The sequence below is a fragment of the Parasteatoda tepidariorum genome, chromosome 2 (genome assembly GCF_982258835.1).
Source record: "Parasteatoda tepidariorum strain Cologne lab strain chromosome 2, Ptep-v5.0, whole genome shotgun sequence".
In the NCBI taxonomy this organism is placed as follows: domain Eukaryota; kingdom Metazoa; phylum Arthropoda; class Arachnida; order Araneae; family Theridiidae; genus Parasteatoda; species Parasteatoda tepidariorum.
Window position 1 is genome coordinate 114,499,834 of NC_141756.1, and position 21,336 is coordinate 114,521,169.

The 21,336-nt window shown below is 32.2% G+C and overlaps 1 protein-coding gene across 3 annotated transcripts in view; it reads right to left on the reverse strand.

The window, feature by feature from the left end:
* LOC122272504 (maestro heat-like repeat-containing protein family member 2A) overlaps positions 1-21,336 on the reverse strand; it is a 455,199-nt gene that overhangs the window by 208,262 nt on the left and 225,601 nt on the right. The gene's annotated exons all lie outside the window — the stretch shown is intronic.

Genomic DNA, 21,336 nt, shown 5'->3' on the forward strand with positions numbered 1-21,336 from the left:
AAGCTAAGAAAATTTCTGACCTTTTCGGTACTTAGAAAATTTCTGACGTTATCGGTACTTAGAAAAATCCTGACGATTTCGGTACTTAGAAAAATTCTTACGATTTCGATACTTATTAAACATTCAGAAGTTTTCGGTACTTAGAAAAATTCTGCCGATTTCGGTACTTAGAAAAATTCTGTCGATTTCGGTACTTAGAAAACAATCAGAAGTTTTCGGTACTTACATAATTTCTGTCGTTTTCGGTACTTTGAAAAATTCTGCCGATTTAGGTAATTAGAAAATTCTGACGATTTCGGTACTTAGAAAACATTCAGAAGTTATCGATACTTAGAAAATTTCTGACTTTTTCGGTACTTAGAAAATTCTGCCGATTTCGGTACTTAGAAAAATTCTGTTGATTTCGGAACTTAGAAAAATTCTGATGATTTCGGTACTTAGAAAAATTCTGTTGATTTTGGTTCTTAGAAAATTTCTGACCTTTCCAGTACTTAGAAAATATCTGACGTTTTCGGTACTTAGAAAAATTCAGTCGATTTCGGTACTTAGAAAACATTTAGAAGTCTTCGGTACTTAGAAAATTTCTGACGTTTTCGGTATTTAGAAAATTTCAAACGATTTCGGTACTTAGAAAAATTCAGACGATTTCGGTACTTAGAAAAATTCTGATGATTTCGGTACTTAGAAAATTTCTGACCTTTTCGGTACTTAGAAAATATCTGACGTTTTCGGTACTTAGAAGAATTCTGCCGATTTCAGAACTTAGAAAAATTCTGTTGATTTTGGTACTTAGAAAATTCTGACGATTTCGGTACTTAGAAAAATTCTGGTGAATTCGGAACTTAGAAATATTCTGTTGATTTCGGTACTTAGAAAAATTCTGTCGAATTCGGTACTTAGAAAAATTCTGTTGATTTCGGTACTTAGAAAATTTCTGCCTTTTTCGGTACTTTGAAAATTTCAGACGTTTTCGGTACTTAGAAAACATTCCGACGATTTCGGTACTTAGAAAAATTCTGTTGATTTTGGTACTTAGAAAATTTCTGACCTTTTCGGTACTTAGAAAATATCTGACGTTTTCGGTACTTAGAAAAATTCTGTCGATTTCGGTACTTAGAAAACATCCAGAAGTCTTCGTTACTTAGAAAATTTCTGACGTTTTCGGTACTTAGAAAAATTCTTGCGATTTCGATACTTATTAAACATTCAGAAGTTTTCGGTACTTAGAAAAATTCTGCCGATTTCGGTACTTAGAAAAATTCTGTCGATTTCGGTACTTAGAAAGACTCGGAAGTTTTCGGTACTTAGAAAATTTCTGACGCCTTCGGTACTTAGAAAAATTCTGATGATTTCGGTACTTAGAAAATTTCTGACCTTTTCGGTATTTAGAAAATTTCAAACGATTTCGGTACTTAGAAAAATTCAGACGATTTCGGTACTTAGAAAAATTCCGACGATTTCGGTACTTAGAAAATTTCTGCCTTTTTCGGTACTTAGAAAACATTCAGAAGTTATCGATACTAAGAAAATTTCTGACTTTTTCGGTACTTAGAAAAATTCTGCCGATATCGGTACTTAGAAAAATTCGAATGATTTCGGTACTTAGAAAAATTCTGACGATTTCGGTACTGAGAAAATTTCTGACCTTTTCGGAACTTGGAAAATTTCTGACCTTTTCGGTACATAGAAAATTTCTGACCTTTTCGGTACTTAGAAAAATTCTGACGATTTTGGTACTTAGAAAACATTCAGAAGTTTTCGATACTTAGAAAATTTCTGTCGTTTTCGATACTTAGAAAAATTCTGATGCTTTCGGTACTTAGAAAAATTCTGTCGATTTCGGTACTTAGAAAGACTCGGAAGTTTTCGGTACTTAGAAAATTTCTGACGTTTTCGGTACTTAGAAAAATTCTGATGATTTCGGTACTTAGAAAATTTCTGACCTTTTCGGTATTTAGAAAATTTCAAACGATTTCGGTACTTAGAAAAATTCAGACGATTTCGGTACTTAGAAAAATTCCGACGATTTCGGTACTTAGAAAATTTCTGCCTTTTTCGGTACTTAGAAAACATTCAGAAGTTATCGATACTAAGAAAATTTCTGACTTTTTCGGTACTTAGAAAAATTCTGCCGATATCGGTACTTAGAAAAATTCGAATGATTTCGGTACTTAGAAAAATTCTGACGATTTCGGTACTGAGAAAATTTCTGACCTTTTCGGAACTTGGAAAATTTCTGACCTTTTCGATACTTAGAAAATTTCTGTCGTTTTCGGTACTTAGAAAAATTCTGATGCTTTCGGTACTTAGAAAAATTCTGTTGATTTTGGTACTTAGAAAATTTCTGACCTTTTCGGTACTTAGAAAATATCTGACGTTTTCGGTACTTAGAAAAATTCTTACGATTTCGATACTTATTAAACATTCAGAAGTTTTCGGTACTTAGAAAAATTCTGCCGATTTCGGTACTTAGAAAAATTCTGTTGATTTCGGTACTTAGAAAAATTCTGTCGATTTCGGTTTTTAGAAAAGACTCGGAAGTTTTCGGTACTTAGAAAATTTCTGACGTTTTCGGTACTTAGAAAAATTCAGATGATTTCGGTACTTAGAAAATTTCTGACCTTTTCGGTATTTAGAAAATTTGAAACGATTTCGGTACTTAGAAAAATTCAGACGATTTCGGTACTTAGAAAAATTCTGATGATTTCGGTACTTAGAAAATTTCTGACCTTTTCGGTACTTAGAAAATATCTGACGTTTTCGGTACTTAGAAGAATTCTGCCGATTTAAGTACTTAGAAAAATTCTCTTGATTTTGGTACATAGAAAAATTCCGACGATTTCGGTACTTAGAAAATTTCTGACCTTTTCGGTACTTAGAAAAATTCTGCCGATATCGGTACTTAGAAAAATTAGAATGATTTCGGTACTTTGAAAAATTCTGCCGATTTTGGTACTTAGAAAATTCTGACGATTTCGGTACTTAGAAAACATTCAGAAGTTATCGATACTTAGAAAATTTCTGACTTTTTCGGTACTTAGAAAATTCTGCCGATTTCGGTACTTAGAAAAATTCTGTTGATTTCGGTACTTAGAAAAATTCTGATGATTTCGGTACTTAGAAAAATTCTGTTGATTTTGGTTCTTAGAAAATTTCTGACCTTTCCGGTACTTAGAAAATATCTGACGTTTTCGGTACTTAGAAAAATTCAGTCGATTTCGGTACTTAGAAAACATTTAGAAGTCTTCGGTACTTAGAAAATTTCTGACGTTTTCGGTATTTAGAAAATTTCAAACGATTTCGGTACTTAGAAAAATTCAGACGATTTCGGTACTTAGAAAAATTCTGATGATTTCGGTACTTAGAAAATTTCTGACCTTTTCGGTACTTAGAAAATATCTGACGTTTTCGGTACTTAGAAAAATTCTGCCGATTTCAGTACTTAGAAAAATTCTGTTGATTTTGGTACTTAGAAAAATTCTGACGATTTCGGTACTTAGAAAAATTCTGGTGATTTCGGAACTTAGAAATATTCTGTTGATTTCGGTACTTAGAAAAATTCTGTCGAATTCGGTACTTAGAAAAATTCTGCTGATTTCGGTACTTAGAAAATTTCTGCCTTTTTCGGTACTTTGAAAATTTCAGACGTTTTCGGTACTTAGAAAACATTCCGACGATTTCGGTACTTAGAAAAATTCTGTTGATTTTGGTACTTAGAAAATTTCTGACCTTTTCGGTACTTAGAAAATATCTGACGTTTTCGGTACTTAGAAAAATTCTGTCGATTTCGGTACTTAGAAAACATCCAGAAGTCTTCGGTACTTAGAAAATTTCTGACGTTTTCGGTACTTAGAAAAATTCTTGCGATTTCGATACTTATTAAACATTCAGAAGTTTTCGGTACTTAGAAAAATTCTGCCGATTTCGGTACTTAGAAAAATTCTGTCGATTTCGGTACTTAGAAAGACTCGGAAGTTTTCGGTACTTAGAAAATTTCTGACGTTTTCGGTATTTAGAAAATTTCAAACGATTTCGGTACTTAGAAAAATTCAGACGATTTCGGTACTTAGAAAAATTCGAATGATTTCGGTACTTAGAAAAATTCTGACGATTTCGGTACTGAGAAAATTTCTGACCTTTTCGGAACTTGGAAAATTTTTGACCTTTTCGGTACATAGAAAATTTCTGACCATTTCGGTACTTAGAAAAATTCTGACGATTTTGGTACTTAGAAAACATTCAGAAGTTTTCGATACTTAGAAAATTTCTGTCGTTTTCGGTACTTAGAAAAATTCTGATGCTTTCGGTACTTAGAAAAATTCTGTTGATTTTGGTACTTAGAAAATTTCTGACCTTTTCGGTACTTAGAAAATATCTGACGTTTTCGGTACTTAGAAAAATTCTGTCGATTTCGGTACTTAGAAAACATTTAGAAGTCTTCGGTACTTAGAAAATTTCTGACGTTTTCGGTACTTAGAAAAATTCTTACGATTTCGATACTTATTAAACATTCAGAAGTTTTCGGTACTTAGAAAAATTCAGACGATTTCGGTACTTAGAAAAATTCTGATGATTTCGGTACTTAGAAGAATTCTCTTGATTTTGGTACATAGAAAAATTCTGACGATTTCGGTACTTAGAAAATTTCTGACCTTTTCGGTACTTATTAAACATTCAGAAGTTTTCGGTACTTAGAAAAATTCTGCCGATTTCGGTACTTAGAAAACATCCAGAAGTCTTCGGTACTTAGAAAATTTCTGACGTTTTCGGTACTTAGAAAAATTCTTACGATTTCGATACTTATTAAACATTCAGAAGTTTTCGGTACTTAGAAAAATTCTGCCGAATTCGGTACTTAGAAAAATTCTGACGATTTCGGTACTTAGAAAAATTCTGACGATTTCGGTACTTAGAAAACATTCAGAAGTTATCGATACTTAGAAAATTTCTGCCTTTTTCGGTACTTAGAAAACATTCAGAAGTTTTCGATACTTAGAAAATTTCTGACGTTTTCGGTACTTAGAAAAATTCTGACGATTTCGGTACTTAGAAAAATTCTGACGATTTCGGTACTTAGAAAACATTCAGAAGTTATCGATACTTAGAAAATTTCTGACTTTTTCGGTACTTAGAAAAATTCGGAAGATTTCGGTACTTAGAAAAATTCGAATGATTTCGGTACTTAGAAAAATTCTGACGATTTCGGTACTTAGAAAATTTCTGACCTTTTCGGTACTTAGAAAATATCTGACGTTTTCGGTACTTAGAAAAATTCTGACGATTTCGGTACTTAGAAAACATCCAGAAGTCTTCGGTACTTAGAAAATTTCTGACGTTTTCGGTACTTAGAAAAATTCTTACGATTTCGATACTTATTAAACATTCAGAAATTTTCGGTACTTAGAAAAATTCTGCCGATTTCGGCACTTAGAAAAATTCTGTCGATTTCGGTTTTTAGAAAAGACTCGGAAGTTTTCGATACTTAGAAAATTTCTGACGTTTTCGGTACTTAGAAAAATTCAGATGATTTCGGTACTTAGAAAATTTCTGACCTTTTCGGTATTTAGAAAATTTCAAACGATTTCGGTACTTAGAAAAATTCAGACGATTTCGGTACTTAGAAAAATTCCGACGATTTCGGTAATTAGAAAATTTCTGCCTTTTTCGGTACTTAGAAAACATTCAGAAGTTTTCGATACTTAGAAAATTTCTGACGTTTTCGGTACTTAGAAAAATTCTGCCGATTTCAGTACTTAGAAAACTTTTGTTGATTTCGGTACTTAGAAAAAGTCTGTCGATTTCGGTACTTAGAAAAATTCTGTTGATTTTGGTACTTAGAAAATTCTGACGATTTCGGAACTTAGAAAACAATCAGAAGTTTTCGATACTTAGAAAATTTCAGTCGTTTTCGGTACTTAGAAAAATTCTGATGCTTTCGGAACTTAGAAAAATTCTGTTGATTTTGGAACTTAGAAAATTTCTGACCTTTTCGGTACTTAGAAAAATTCTGACGATTTTGGTACTTAGAAAACATTCAGAAGTTTTCGATACTTTGAAATTTTCTGACGTTTTCGGTACTTAGAAAAATTCTGTCGATTTCGGTACTTAGAAAAATTCTGTTGATTTTGGTACTTAGAAAATTCTGACGATTTCGGAACTTAGAAAATTTCTGACCTTTTCGGTACTTAGAAAATATCTGACGTTTTCGGTACTTAGAAAAATTCTGTCGATTTCGGTACTTAGAAAACATTCAGAAGTCTTCGGTACTTAGAAAATTTCTGACCTTTTCGGTACTTAGAAAATTTCTGACGTTATCGGAACTTTGAAAAATTCTGACGATTTCGGTACTTAGAAAAATTCTTACGATTTCGATACTTATTAAACATTCAGAAGTTTTCGGTACTTAGAAAAATTCTGCCGATTTCGGTACTTAGAAAAATTCTGTTGATTTCGGTACTTAGAAAAATTCTGTCGATTTCGGTACTTAGAAAACAATCAGAAGTTTTCTGGTACTTACATAATTTCTGTCGTTCTCGGTACTTTGAAAAATTCTGCTGATTTCGGTACTTAGAAAATTCTGACGATTTCGGTACTTGGAAAATTTCTGACCTTTTCGGTACTTAGAAAATTTCTGACCTTTTCGGTACTTAGAAAAATTCTGACGATTTCGGTACTTAGAAAACATTCAGAAGTTATCGATACTTAGAAAATTTCTGACTTTTTCGGTACTTAGAAAAATTCTTACGATTTCGATACTTATTAAACATTCAGAAGTTTTCGGTACTTAGAAAAATTCTGCCGATTTCGGTACTTAGAAAAATTCTGTTTATTTCGGTACTTAGAAAAATTCTTTCGATTTCGGTACTTAGAAAAGACTCGGAAATTTTCGGTACTTAGAAAATTTCTGACGTTTTCGGTACTAAGAAAAATTCTGATGATTTCGGTACTTAGAAAATTTCTGACCTTTTCGGTACTTAGAAAATATCTGACGTTTTCGGTACTTAGAAGAATTCTGCCGATTTAAGTACTTAGAAAAATTCTGTTGATTTTGGTACATAGAAAAATTCTGACGATTTCGGTACTTAGAAAAATTCTGGTGATTTCGGAACTTAGAAATATTCTGTTGATTTCGGTACTTAGAAAAATTCTGTCGAATTCGGTACTTAGAAAAATTCTGTTGATTTCGGTACTTACAAAAATTCTGTTGATTTTGGTACTTAGAAAATTTCTGACCTTTTCGGTACTTAGAAAATATCTGACGTTTTCGGTACTTAAAAAAGTTCTGTCGATTTCGGTACTTAGAAAACATCCAGAAGTCTTCGGTACTTAGAAAATTTCTGACGTTTTCGGTACTTAGAAAAATTCTTACGATTTCGATACTTATTAAACATTCTGAAGTTTTCGGTACTTAGAAAAATTCTGCCGATTTCGGTACTTAGAAAAATTCTGTCGATTTCGGTACTTAGAAGACTCGGAAGTTTTCGGTACTTAGAAAATTTCTGACGTTTTCGGTACTTAGAAAAATTCAGATGATTTCGGTACTTAGAAAATTTCTGACCTTTTCGGTATTTAGAAAATTTCAAACGATTTCGGTACTTAGAAAAATTCAGACGATTTCGGTACTTAGAAAAATTCCGACGATTTCGGTACTTAGAAAATTTCTGCCTTTTTCGGTACTTAGAAAACATTCAGAAGTTTTCGATACTTAGAAAATTTCTGACGTTTTCGGTACTTAGAAAAATTCTGACGATTTCGGTACTTAGAAAAATTCCGACGATTTCGGTACTTAGAAAATTTTGACGATTTCGGTACTTAGAAAACATTCAGAAGTTATCGATACTTAGAAAATTTCTGACTTTTTCGGTACTTAGAAAAATTCAGAAGATTTCGGTACTTAGAAAAATTCGAATGATTTCGGTACTTAGAAAAATTCTGACGATTTCGGTACTTAGAAAATTTCTGACCTTTTCGGTACTTGGAAAATTTCTGACCTTTTCGGTACATAGAAAATTTCTGACTTTTTCGGTACTTAGAAAAATTCTGACGATTTTGGTACTTAGAAAACATTCAGAAGTTTTCGATACTTAGAAAATTTCTGACGTTTTCGATACTTAGAAAAATTCTGCCGATTTCAGTACTTAGGAAATTCTGTTGATTTCGGTACTTAGAAAAATTCTGTTGATTTTGGTACTTAGAAAATTCTGACGATTTCGGAACTTAGAAAACAATCAGAAGTTTTCGATACTTAGAAAATTTCTGTCGTTTTCGGTACTTAGAAAAATTCTGATGCTTTCGGTACTTAGAAAAATTCTGTTGATTTTGGAACTTAGAAAATTTCTGACCTTTTCGGAACTTAAAAAATATCTGACGTTTTCGGTACTTACAAAAATTCTGTCGATTTCGGTAATTAGAAAACATTCAGAAGTCTTCGGTACTTAGAAAATTTCTGACCTTTTCGGTACCTAGAAAATTTCTGACGTTATCGGTACTTAGAAAAATTCTGACGATTTCGGTACTTAGAAAAATTCTTACGATTTCGATACTTATTAAACATTCAGAAGTTTTCGGTACTTAGAAAAATTCTGCCGATTTCGGTACTTAGAAAAATTCTGTTGATTTCGGTACTTAGAAAAATTCTGTCGATTTCGGTACTTAGAAAACAATCAGAAGTTTTCGGTACTTACATAATTTCTGTCGTTTTCGGTACTTAGAAAATTCTGACGATTTCGGTACTCGGAAAATTTCTGACCTTTTCGGTACTTAGAAAAATTCTGTCGAATTCGGTACATAGAAAAATTCTGTTGATTTCGGTACTTAGAATATTTCTGCCTTTTTCGGTACTTTGAAAATTTCAGACGTTTACGGTACTTAGAAAAATTCTGACTATTTCACTACTTAGAAAAATTATTACGATTTCGATACGTATTAAACATTCAGAAGTTTTCGGTACTTAGAAAAATTCTGTCGATTTCGGTACTTAGAAAACAATCAGAAGTTTTCGGTACTTACATAATTTCTGTCGTTTTCGGTACTTTGAAAAATTCTGCCGATTTCGGTACTTAGAAAATTCTCACGATTTCGGTACTTGGAAAATTTCTGACCTTTTCGGTACTTAGAAAATTTCTGACCTTTTCGGTACTTAGAAAAATTCTGACGATTTCGGTACTTAGAAAACATTCAGAAGTTATCGATACTTAGAAAATTTCTGACTTTTTCGGTACTTAGAAAAATTCTTACGATTTCGATACTTATTAAACATTCAGAAGTTTTCGGTACTTAGAAAAATTCTGCCGATTTCGGTACTTAGAAAAATTCTGTTTATTTCGGTACTTAGAAAAATTCTTTCGATTTCGGTACTTAGAAAAATTCTGTCGATTTCGGTACTTAGAAAAGACTCGGAAATTTTCGGAACTTAGAAAATTTCTGACGTTTTCGGAGCTTAGAAAAATACTGATGATTTTGGAACTTAGAAAATTTCTGACCTTTTCGGTACTTAGAAAATATCTGACGTTTTCGGTACTTTGAAAAATTCTGTCGATTTCGGTACTTAGAAAAATTCTTACGATTTCGATACTTATTAAACATTCAGAAGTTTTCGGTACTTAGAAAAATTCTGCCGATTTCGGTACTTAGAAAACAATCAGAAGTTTTCGGTGCTTTGAAAAATTCTGCTGATTTCGGTACTTAGAAAATTCTGACGATTTCGGTACTTGGAAAATTTCTGACCTTTTCGGTACTTAGAAAATTTCTGACCTTTTCGGTACTTAGAAAAATTCTGACGATTTCGGTACTTAGAAAATATTCAGAAGTTATCGATACTTAGAAAATTTCTGACTTTTTCGGTACTTAGAAAAATTCTTACGATTTCGATACTTATTAAACATTCAGAAGTTTTCGGTACTTAGAAAAATTCTGCCGATTTCGGTACTTAGAAAATATCTGACGTTTTCGGTACTTAGAAAATTCTGACGATTTCGGTACTTGGAAAATTTCTGACCTTTTCGGTACTTAGAAAATTTCTGCCTTTTTCGGTACTTAGAAAACATTCAGAAGTTTTCGATACTTAGAAAATTTCTGACGTTTTCGGTACTTAGAAAAATTCTGCCGATTTCAGTACTTAGAAAAATTCTGTTGATTTCGGTACTTAGAAAAATTCTGTTGATTTTGGAACTTAGAAAATTTCTGACCTTTTCGGTACTTAGAAAAATTCTGACGATTTTGGTACTTAGAAAACATTCAGAAGTTTTCGATACTTTGAAATTTTCTGACGTTTTCGGTACTTAGAAAAATTCTGTCGATTTCGGTACTTAGAAAAATTCTGTTGATTTTGGTACTTAGAAAATTCTGACGATTTCGGAACTTAGGAAATTTCTGACCTTTTCGGTACTTAGAAAATATCTGACGTTTTCGGTACTTAGAAAAATTCTGTCGATTTCGGTACTTAGAAAACATTCAGAAGTCTTCGGTACTTAGAAAATTTCTGACCTTTTCGGTACTTAGAAAATTTCTGACGTTATCGGAACTTTGAAAAATTCTGACGATTTCGGTACTTAGAAAAATTCTTACGATTTCGATACTTATTAAACATTCAGAAGTTTTCGGTACTTAGAAAAATTCTGCCGATTTCGGTACTTAGAAAAATTCTGTTGATTTCGGTACTTAGAAAAATTCTGTCGATTTCGGTACTTAGAAAACAATCAGAAGTTTTCTGGTACTTACATAATTTCTGTCGTTCTCGGTACTTTGAAAAATTCTGCTGATTTCGGTACTTAGAAAATTCTGACGATTTCGGTACTTGGAAAATTTCTGACCTTTTCGGTACTTAGAAAATTTCTGACCTTTTCGGTACTTAGAAAAATTCTGACGATTTCGGTACTTAGAAAACATTCAGAAGTTATCGATACTTAGAAAATGTCTGACTTTTTCGGTACTTAGAAAAATTCTTACGATTTCGATACTTATTAAACATTCAGAAGTTTTCGGTACTTAGAAAAATTCTGCCGATTTCGGTACTTAGAAAAATTCTGTTTATTTCGGTACTTAGAAAAATTCTTTCGATTTCGGTACTTAGAAAAGACTCGGAAATTTTCGGTACTTAGAAAATTTCTGACGTTTTCGGTACTAAGAAAAATTCTGATGATTTCGGTACTTAGAAAATTTCTGACCTTTTCGGTACTTAGAAAATATCTGACGTTTTCGGTACTTAGAAGAATTCTGCCGATTTAAGTACTTAGAAAAATTCTGTTGATTTTGGTACATAGAAAAATTCTGACGATTTCGGTACTTAGAAAAATTCTGGTGATTTCGGTACTTACAAAAATTCTGTTGATTTTGGTACTTAGAAAATTTCTGACCTTTTCGGTACTTAGAAAATATCTGACGTTTTCGGTACTTAAAAAAGTTCTGTCGATTTCGGTACTTAGAAAACATCCAGAAGTCTTCGGTACTTAGAAAATTTCTGACGTTTTCGGTACTTAGAAAAATTCTTACGATTTCGATACTTATTAAACATTCTGAAGTTTTCGGTACTTAGAAAAATTCTGCCGATTTGGGTACTTAGAAAAATTCTGTCGATTTCGGTACTTAGAAGACTCGGAAGTTTTCGGTACTTAGAAAATTTCTGGCGTTTTCGGTACTTAGAAAAATTCAGATTATTTCGGTACTTAGAAAATTTCTGACCTTTTCGGTATTTAGAAAATTTCAAACGATTTCGGTACTTAGAAAAATTCAGACGATTTCGGTACTTAGAAAAATTCCGACGATTTCGGTACTTAGAAAATTTCTGCCTTTTTCGGTACTTAGAAAACATTCAGAAGTTTTCGATACTTAGAAAATTTCTGACGTTTTCGGTACTTAGAAAAATTCTGACGATTTCGGTACTTAGAAAAATTCCGACGATTTCGGTACTTAGAAAATTTTGACGATTTCGGTACTTAGAAAACATTCAGAAGTTATCGATACTTAGAAAATTTCTGACTTTTTCGGTACTTAGAAAAATTCAGAAGATTTCGGTACTTAGAAAAATTCGAATGATTTCGGTACTTAGAAAAATTCTGACGATTTCGGTACTTAGAAAATTTCTGACCTTTTCGGTACTTGGAAAATTTCTGACCTTTTCGGTACATAGAAAATTTCTGACTTTTTCGGTACTTAGAAAAATTCTGACGATTTTGGTACTTAGAAAACATTCAGAAGTTTTCGATACTTAGAAAAATTCTGTCGATTTCGGTACTTAGAAAAATTCTGATGCTTTCGGTACTTAGAAAAATTCTGTTGATTTTGGAACTTAGAAAATTTCTGACCTTTTCGGAACTTAGAAAATATCTGACGTTTTCGGTACTTACAAAAATTCTGTCGATTTCGGTAATTAGAAAACATTCAGAAGTCTTCGGTACTTAGAAAATTTCTGACCTTTTCGGTACCTAGAAAATTTCTGACGTTATCGGTACTTAGAAAAATTCTGACGATTTCGGTACTTAGAAAAATTCTTACGATTTCGATACTTATTAAACATTCAGAAGTTTTCGGTACTTAGAAAAATTCTGCCGATTTCGGTACTTAGAAAAATTCTGTTGATTTCGGTACTTAGAAAAATTCTGTCGATTTCGGTACTTAGAAAACAATCAGAAGTTTTCGGTACTTACATAATTTCTGTCGTTTTCGGTACTTAGAAAATTCTGACGATTTCGGTACTCGGAAAATTTCTGACCTTTTCGGTACTTAGAAAAATTCTGTCGAATTCGGTACTTAGAAAAATTCTGTTGATTTCGGTACTTAGAATATTTCAGCCTTTTTCGGTACTTTGAAAATTTCAGACGTTTACGGTACTTAGAAAAATTCTGACTATTTCACTACTTAGAAAAATTATTACGATTTCGATACGTATTAAACATTCAGAAGTTTTCGGTACTTAGAAAAATTCTGTCGATTTCGGTACTTAGAAAACAATCAGAAGTTTTCGGTACTTACATAATTTCTGTCGTTTTCGGTACTTTGAAAAATTCTGCCGATTTCGGTACTTAGAAAATTCTCACGATTTCGGTACTTGGAAAATTTCTGACCTTTTCGGTACTTAGAAAATTTCTGACCTTTTCGGTACTTAGAAAAATTCTGACGATTTCGGTACTTAGAAAACATTCAGAAGTTATCGATACTTAGAAAATTTCTGACTTTTTCGGTACTTAGAAAAATTCTTACGATTTCGATACTTATTAAACATTCAGAAGTTTTCGGTACTTAGAAAAATTCTGCCGATTTCGGTACTTAGAAAAATTCTGTTTATTTCGGTACTTAGAAAAATTCTTTCGATTTCGGTACTTAGAAAAATTCTGTCGATTTCGGTACTTAGAAAAGACTCGGAAATTTTCGGTACTTAGAAAATTTCTGACGTTTTCGGAGCTTAGAAAAATACTGATGATTTCGGAACTTAGAAAATTTCTGACCTTTTCGGTACTTAGAAAAATTCTGATGCTTTCGGAACTTAGAAAAATTCTGTTGATTTTGGAACTTAGAAAATTTCTGACCTTTTCGGTACTTAGAAAATATCTGACGTTTTCGGTACTTTGAAAAATTCTGTCGATTTCGGTACTTAGAAAAATTCTGACGATTTCGGTACTTAGAAAAATTCTTACGATTTCGATACTTATTAAACATTCAGAAGTTTTCGGTACTTAGAAAAATTCTGCCGATTTCGGTACTTAGAAAACAATCAGAAGTTTTCGGTACTTTGAAAAATTCTGCTGATTTCGGTACTTAGAAAATTCTGACGATTTCGGTACTTGGAAAATTTCTGACCTTTTCGGTACTTAGAAAATTTCTGACCTTTTCGGTACTTAGAAAAATTCTGACGATTTCGGTACTTAGAAAACATTCAGAAGTTATCGATACTTAGAAAATTTCTGACTTTTTCGGTACTTAGAAAAATTCTTACGATTTCGATACTTATTAAACATTCAGAAGTTTTCGGTACTTAGAAAAATTCTGCCGATTTCGGTACTTAGAAAATATCTGACGTTTTCGGTACTTAGAAAATTCTGACGATTTCGGTACTTGGAAAATTTCTGACCTTTTCGGTACTTAGAAAATTTCTGCCTTTTTCGGTACTTAGAAAACATTCAGAAGTTTTCGATACTTAGAAAATTTCTGACGTTTTCGGTACTTAGAAAAATTCTGCCGATTTCAGTACTTAGAAAAATTCTGTTGATTTCGGTACTTAGAAAAATTCTGTCGATTTCGGTACTTAGAAAAATTCTGTTGATTTTGGTACTTAGAAAATTCTGACGATTTCGGAACTTAGAAAACAATCAGAAGTTTTCGATACTTAGAAAATTTCAGTCGTTTTCGGTACTTAGAAAAATTCTGATGCTTTCGGAACTTAGAAAAATTGTGTTGATTTTGGAACTTAGAAAATTTCTGACGATTTCGGTACTTAGAAAAATTCTTACGATTTCGATACTTATTAAACATTCAGAAGTTTTCGGTACTTAGAAAAATTCTGCCGATTTCGGTACTTAGAAAAATTCTGTTGATTTCGGAACTTAGAAAAATTCTGTTGATTTTGGAACTTAGAAAATTTCTGACCTTTTCGGTACTTAGAAAATATCTGACCTTTTCGGTACTTAGAAAATATCTGACGTTTTCGGTACTTTGAAAAATTCTGTCGATTTCAGTACTTAGAAAAATTCTGTTGATTTCGGTACTTAGAAAAATTCTGTCGATTTCGGTACTTAGAAAAATTCTGATGCTTTCGGAACTTAGAAAAATTCTGTTGATTTTGGAACTTAGAAAATTTCTGACCTTTTCGGTACTTAGAAAATATCTGACCTTTTCGGTACTTAGAAAATATCTGACGTTTTCGGTACTTTGAAAAATTCTGTCGATTTCGGTACTTAGAAAAATTCTGACGATTTCGGTACTTAGAAAAATTCTTACGATTTCGATACTTATTAAACATTCAGAAGTTTTCGGTACTTAGAAAAATTCTGCCGATTTCGGTACTTAGAAAAATTCTGTTGATTTCGGTACTTTGAAAAATTCTGTCGATTTCGGTACTTAGAAAACAATCAGAAGTTTTCGGTACTTACATAATTTCTGTCGTTTTCGGTACTTTGAAAAATTCTGCTGATTTCGGTACTTAGAAAATTCTGACGATTTCGGTACTTGGAAAATTTCTGACCTTTTCGGTACTTAGAAAATTTCTGACCTTTTCGGTACTTAGAAAAATTCTGACGATTTCGGTACTTAGAAAACATTCAGAAGTTATCGATACTTAGAAAATTTCTGACTTTTTCGGTACTTAGAAAAATTCTTACGATTTCGATACTTATTAAACATTCAGAAGTTTTCGGTACTTAGAAAAATTCTGCCGATTTCGGTACTTAGAAAATATCTGACGTTTTCGGTACTTAGAAAAGACTCGGAAGTTTTCGGTACTTAGAAATTTTCTGACGTTTTCGGTACTTAGAAAAATTCAGATGATTTCGGTACTTAGAAAATTTCTGACCTTTTCGGTATTTAGAAAATTTCAAACGATTTCGGTACTTAGAAAACATTCAGAAGTTATCGATACTTAGAAAATTTCTGACTTTTTCGGTACTTAGAAAAATTCAGAAGATTTCGGTACTTAGAAAAATTCGAATGATTTCGGTACTTGGAAAATTTCTGACCTTTTCGGTACATAGAAAATTTCTGACCTTTTCGGTACTTAGAAAAATTCTGACGATTTTGGTACTTAGAAAACATTCAGAAGTTTTCGATACTTTGAAAATTTCTGACGTTTTCGGTACTTAGAAAAATTCTGTCGATTTCGGTACTTAGAAAAATTCTGTTGATTTTGGTACTTAGAAAATTCTGACGATTTCGGAACTTAGAAAATTTCTGACCTTTTCGGTACTTAGAAAATATCTGACGTTTTCGGTACTTAGAAAAATTCTGTCGATTTCGGTACTTAGAAAACATTCAGAAGTCTTCGGTACTTAGAAAATTTCTGACCTTTTCGGTACTTAGAAAATTTCTGACGTTATCGGAACTTAGAAAAATTCTGACGATTTCGGTACTTAGAAAAATTCTTACGATTTCGATACTTATTAAACATTCAGAAGTTTTCGGTACTTAGAAAAATTCTGCCGATTTCGGTACTTAGAAAAATTCTGTTGATTTCGGTACTTAGAAAAATTCTGGTGATTTCGGAACTTTGAAATATTCTGTTGATTTCGGTACTTAGAAAAATTCTGTCGAATTCGGTACTTAGAAAAATTCTGTTGATTTCGGTACTTACAAAAATTCTGTTGATTTTGGTACTTAGAAAATTCTGACGATTTCGGAACTTAGAAAATTTCTGACCTTTTCGGTACTTAGAAAATATCTGACGTTTTCGGTACTTAAAAAAATTTCGTCGATTTCGGTACTTAGAAAACATCCAGAAGTCTTCGGTACTTAGAAAATTTCTGACGTTTTCGGTACTTAGAAAAATTCTTACGATTTCGATACTTATTAAACATTCTGAAGTTTTCGGTACTTAGAAAAATTCTGCCGATTTCGGTACTTAGAAAAATTCTGTCGATTTCGGTACTTAGAAGACTCGGAAGTTTTCGGTACTTAGAAAATTTCAAACGATTTCGGTACTTAGAAAAATTCAGACGATTTCGGTACTTAGAAAAATTCCGACGATTTCGGTACTTAGAAAATTTCTGCCTTTTTCGGTACTTAGAAAACATTCAGAAGTTTTCGATACTTAGAAAATTTCTGCCGATTTCGGTACTTAGAAAAATTCAGATGATTTCGGTACTTAGAAAATTTCTGACCTTTTCGGTATTTAGAAAATTTCAAACGATTTCGGTACTTAGAAAAATTCAGACGATTTCGGTACTTAGAAAATTTCTGCCTTTTTCGGTACTTAGAAAACATTCAGAAGTTTTCGATACTTAGAAAATTTCTGACGTTTTCGGTACTTAGAAAAATTCTGACGATTTCGGTACTTAGAAAAATTCGAATGATTTCGGTACTTAGAAAAATTCTGACGATTTCGGTACTTAGAAAATTTCTGACCTTTTCGGTACTTGGAAAATTTCTGACCTTTTCGGTACATAGAAAATTTCTGACTTTTTCGGTACTTAGAAAAATTCTGACGATTTTGGTACTTAGAAAACATTCAGAAGTTTTCGATACTTAGAAAATTTCTGACGTTTTCAGTACTTAGAAAAATTCTGCCGATTTCAGTACTTAGAAAATTCTGTTGATTTCGGTACTTAGAAAAATTCTGTCGATTTCGGTACTTAGAAAAATTCTGTTGATTTTGGTACTTAGAAAATTCTGACGATTTCGGAACTTAGAAAACAATCAGAAGTTTTCGATACTTAGAAAATTTCTGTCGTTTTCGGTACTTAGAAAAATTCTGACGTTTTCGGTACTTAGAAAAATTCTGCCGATTTCGGTACTTAGAAAAATTCTGTTGATTTCGGTACTTAGAAAAATTCTGTCGATTTCGGTACTTAGAAAACAATCAGAAGTTTTCGGTACTTACATAATTTCTGTCGTTTTCGGTACTTTGAAAAATTCTGCCGATTTCGGTACTTCGAAAATTCTGACGATTTCGGTACTTGGAAAATTTCTGACCTTTTCGGTACATAGAAAAATTCTGTCGAATTCGGTTCTTAGAAAAATTCTGTTGATTTCGGTACTTAGAATATTTCTGCCTTTTTCGGTACTTTGAAAATTTCAGACGTTTACGGTACTTAGAAAAATTCTGACTATTTCCCTACTTAGAAAAATTCTTACGATTTCGATACGTATTAAACATTCAGAAGTTTTCGGTACTTAGAAAAATTCTGTCGATTTCGGTACTTAGAAAACAATCAGAAGTTTTCGGTACTTACATAATTTCTGCCGATTTCGGTACTTAGAAAATTCTCACGATTTCGGTACTTGGAAAATTTCTGACCTTTTCGGTACTTAGAAAATTTCTGACCTTTTCGGTACTTAGAAAAATTCTGACGATTTCGGTACTTGGAAAACATTCAGAAGTTATCGATACTTAGAAAATTTCTGACTTTTTCGGTACTTAGAAAAATTCTGCCGATTTCGGTACTTAGAAAAATTCTGTTGATTTCGGTACTTAGAAAAATTCTGTCGATTTCGGTACTTAGAAAAATTCTGATGATTTCGGTACTTAGAAAAATTCTGACGATTTCAGTACTCAGAAAACATTCAGAAGTTATCGATACTTAGAAAATTTCTGACTTTTTCGGTACTTAGAAAAATTCAGAAGATTTCGGTACTTAGAAAAATTCGAATGATTTCGGTACTTAGAAAAATTCTGACGATTTCGGTACTTAGAAAATTTCTGACCTTTTCGGTACTTGGAAAATTTCTGACCTTTTCGGTACATAGAAAATTTCTGACTTTTTCGGTACTTAGAAAAATTCTGACGATTTTGGTACTTAGAAAACATTCAGAAGTTTTCGATACTTAGAAAATTTCTGACGTTTTCGGTACTTAGAAAAATTCTGCCGATTTCAGTACATAGAAAATTCTGTTGATTTCGGTACTTAGAAAAATTCTGTCGATTTCGGTACTTTGAAAAATTCTGTTGATTTTGGTACTTAGAAAATTCTGACGATTTCGGAACTTAGAAAACAATCAGAAGTTTTCGATACTTAGAAAATTTCTGTCGTTTTCGGTACTTAGAAAAATTCTGATGCTTTCGGTACTTAGAAAAATTCTGTTGATTTTGGAACTTAGAAAATTTCTGACCTTTTCGGTACTTAGAAAATATCTGACGTTTTCGGTACTTAGAAAAATTCTGTCGATTTCGGTAATTAGAAAACATTCAGAAGTCTTCGGTACTTAGAAAATTTCTGACCTATTCGGAACCTAGAAAATTTCTGACGTTATCGGTACTTAGAAAAATTCTGACGATTTCGGTACTTAGAAAAATTCTTACGATTTCGATACTTATTAAACATTCAGAAGTTTTCGGTACTTAGAAAAATTCTGCCGATTTCGGTACTTAGAAAAATTCTGTTGATTTCGGTACTTAGAAAAATTCTGTCGATTTCGGTACTTAGAAAACAATCAGAAGTTTTCGGTACTTACATAATTTCTGTCGTTTTCGGTACTTCGAAAAATTCTGCCGATTTCGGTACTTAGAAAATTCTGACGATTTCGGTACTTGGAAAATTTCAGACCTTTTCGGTACTTAGAAAATTTCTGACCTTTTCGGTACTTAGAAAAATTCTGACGATTTCGGTACTTAGAAAACATTCAGAAGTTATCGATACTTAGAAAATCTCTGACTTTTTCGGTACTTAGAAAAATTCTGCCGATTTCGGTACTTAGAAAAATTCTGTTGATTTCGGTACTTAGAAAAATTCTGTCGATTTCGGTACTTAGAAAAATTCTGTTGATTTTGGTACTTAGAAAAATTCCGACGATTTCGGTACTTAGAAAATTTTGACGATTTCGGTTCTTAGAAAAATTCTGTTGATTTCGGTACTTAGAAAATTTCTGTCGTTTTCGGTACTTAGAAAAATTCTGCCAATTTCGGTACTAAGAAAATTCTGCCGATTTCGGTACTTGGAAAATTTCTGACCTTTTCGGTACTTAGAAAATTTCTGACCTTTTCGGTATTTAGAAAAATTCTGACGATTTCGGTACTTAGAAAACATTCAGAAGTTATCGATACTTAGAAAATTTCTGACTTTTCGGTACTCAGAAAAATTCTGCTGATTTCGGTACTTAGAAAAATTCTGCTGATTTCGGTACTTAGAAAAATTCTGTCGATTTCGGTACTTAGAAAAATTCTGTTGATTTTGGTACTTAGAAAAATTCCGACGATTTCGGTACTGAGAAAATTTTGACGATTTCGGTACTTAGAAAAATTCTGATGATTTCGGTACTTAGAAAAATTCTGACGATTTCGGTTCTTAGAAAAATTCTGTTGATTTCGGTACTTAGAAAATTTCTGTCGTTTTCGGTACTTAGAAAAATTCTGTCGATTTCGGTACTTAGAAAATTCTGCCGATTTCGGTACTTGGAAAATTTCTGACCTTTTCCGTACTTAGAAAATTTCTGACCTTTTCGGTACTTAGAAAAATTCTGACGATTTCGGTACTTAGAAAACATTCAGAAGTTATCGATACTTAGAAAATTTCTGCCTTTTTCGGTACTTTGAAAATTTCAGACGTTTTCGGTACTTAGAAAACATTCCGACGATTTCGGTACTTTGAAAATTCTGACGATTTCGGTACTTGGAAAATTTCTGACCTTTTCGGTACTTAGAAAAATTCTGTCGAATTCGGTACTTAGAAAAATTCTGTTGATTTCGGTACTTAGAATATTTCTGCCTTTTTCGGTACTTTGAAAATTTCAGACGTTTGCGGTACTTAGAAAAATTCTGACGATTTCGGTACTTAGAAAAATTCTTACGATTTCGATACGTATTAAACATTCAGAAGTTTTCGGTACTTAGAAAAATTATGTCGATTTCGGTACTTAGAAAACAATCAGAAGTTTTCGGTACTTACATAATTTCTGTCGTTTTCGGTACTTTGAAAAATTCTGCCGATTTCGGTACTCAGAAAATTCTGACGATTTCGGTACTTGGAAAATTTCTGACCTTTTCGGTACTTAGAAAATTTCTGACCTTTTCGGTACTTAGAAAAATTCTGACGATTTCGGTACTTGGAAAACATTCAGAAGTTATCGATATTTAGAAAATTTCTGACTTTTTCGGTACTTAGAAAAATTCTGCCGATTTCGGTACTTAGAAAAATTCTGTTGATTTCGGTACTTAGAAAAATTCTGTCGATTTCGGTACTTAGAAAAATTCTGATGATTTCGGTACTTAGAAAAATTCTGACGATTTCAGTACTCAGAAAACATTCAGAAGTTATCGATACTTAGAAAATTTCTGACTTTTTCGGTACTTAGAAAAATTCAGAAGATTTCGGTACTTAGAAAAATTCGAATGATTTCGGTACTTAGAAAAATTCTGACGATTTCGGTACTTAGAAAATTTCTGACCTTTTCGGTACTTGGAAAATTTCTGACCTTTTCGGTACATAGAAAATTTCTGACTTTTTCGGTACTTAGAAAAATTCTGACGATTTTGGTACTTAGAAAACATTCAGAAGTTTTCGATACTTAGAAAATTTCTGACGTTTTCGGTACTTAGAAAAATTCTGCCGATTTCAGTACATAGAAAATTCTGTTGATTTCGGTACTTAGAAAAATTCTGTCGATTTCGGTTCTTTGAAAAATTCTGTTGATTTTGGTACTTAGAAAATTCTGACGATTTCGGAACTTAGAAAACAATCAGAAGTTTTCGATACTTAGAAA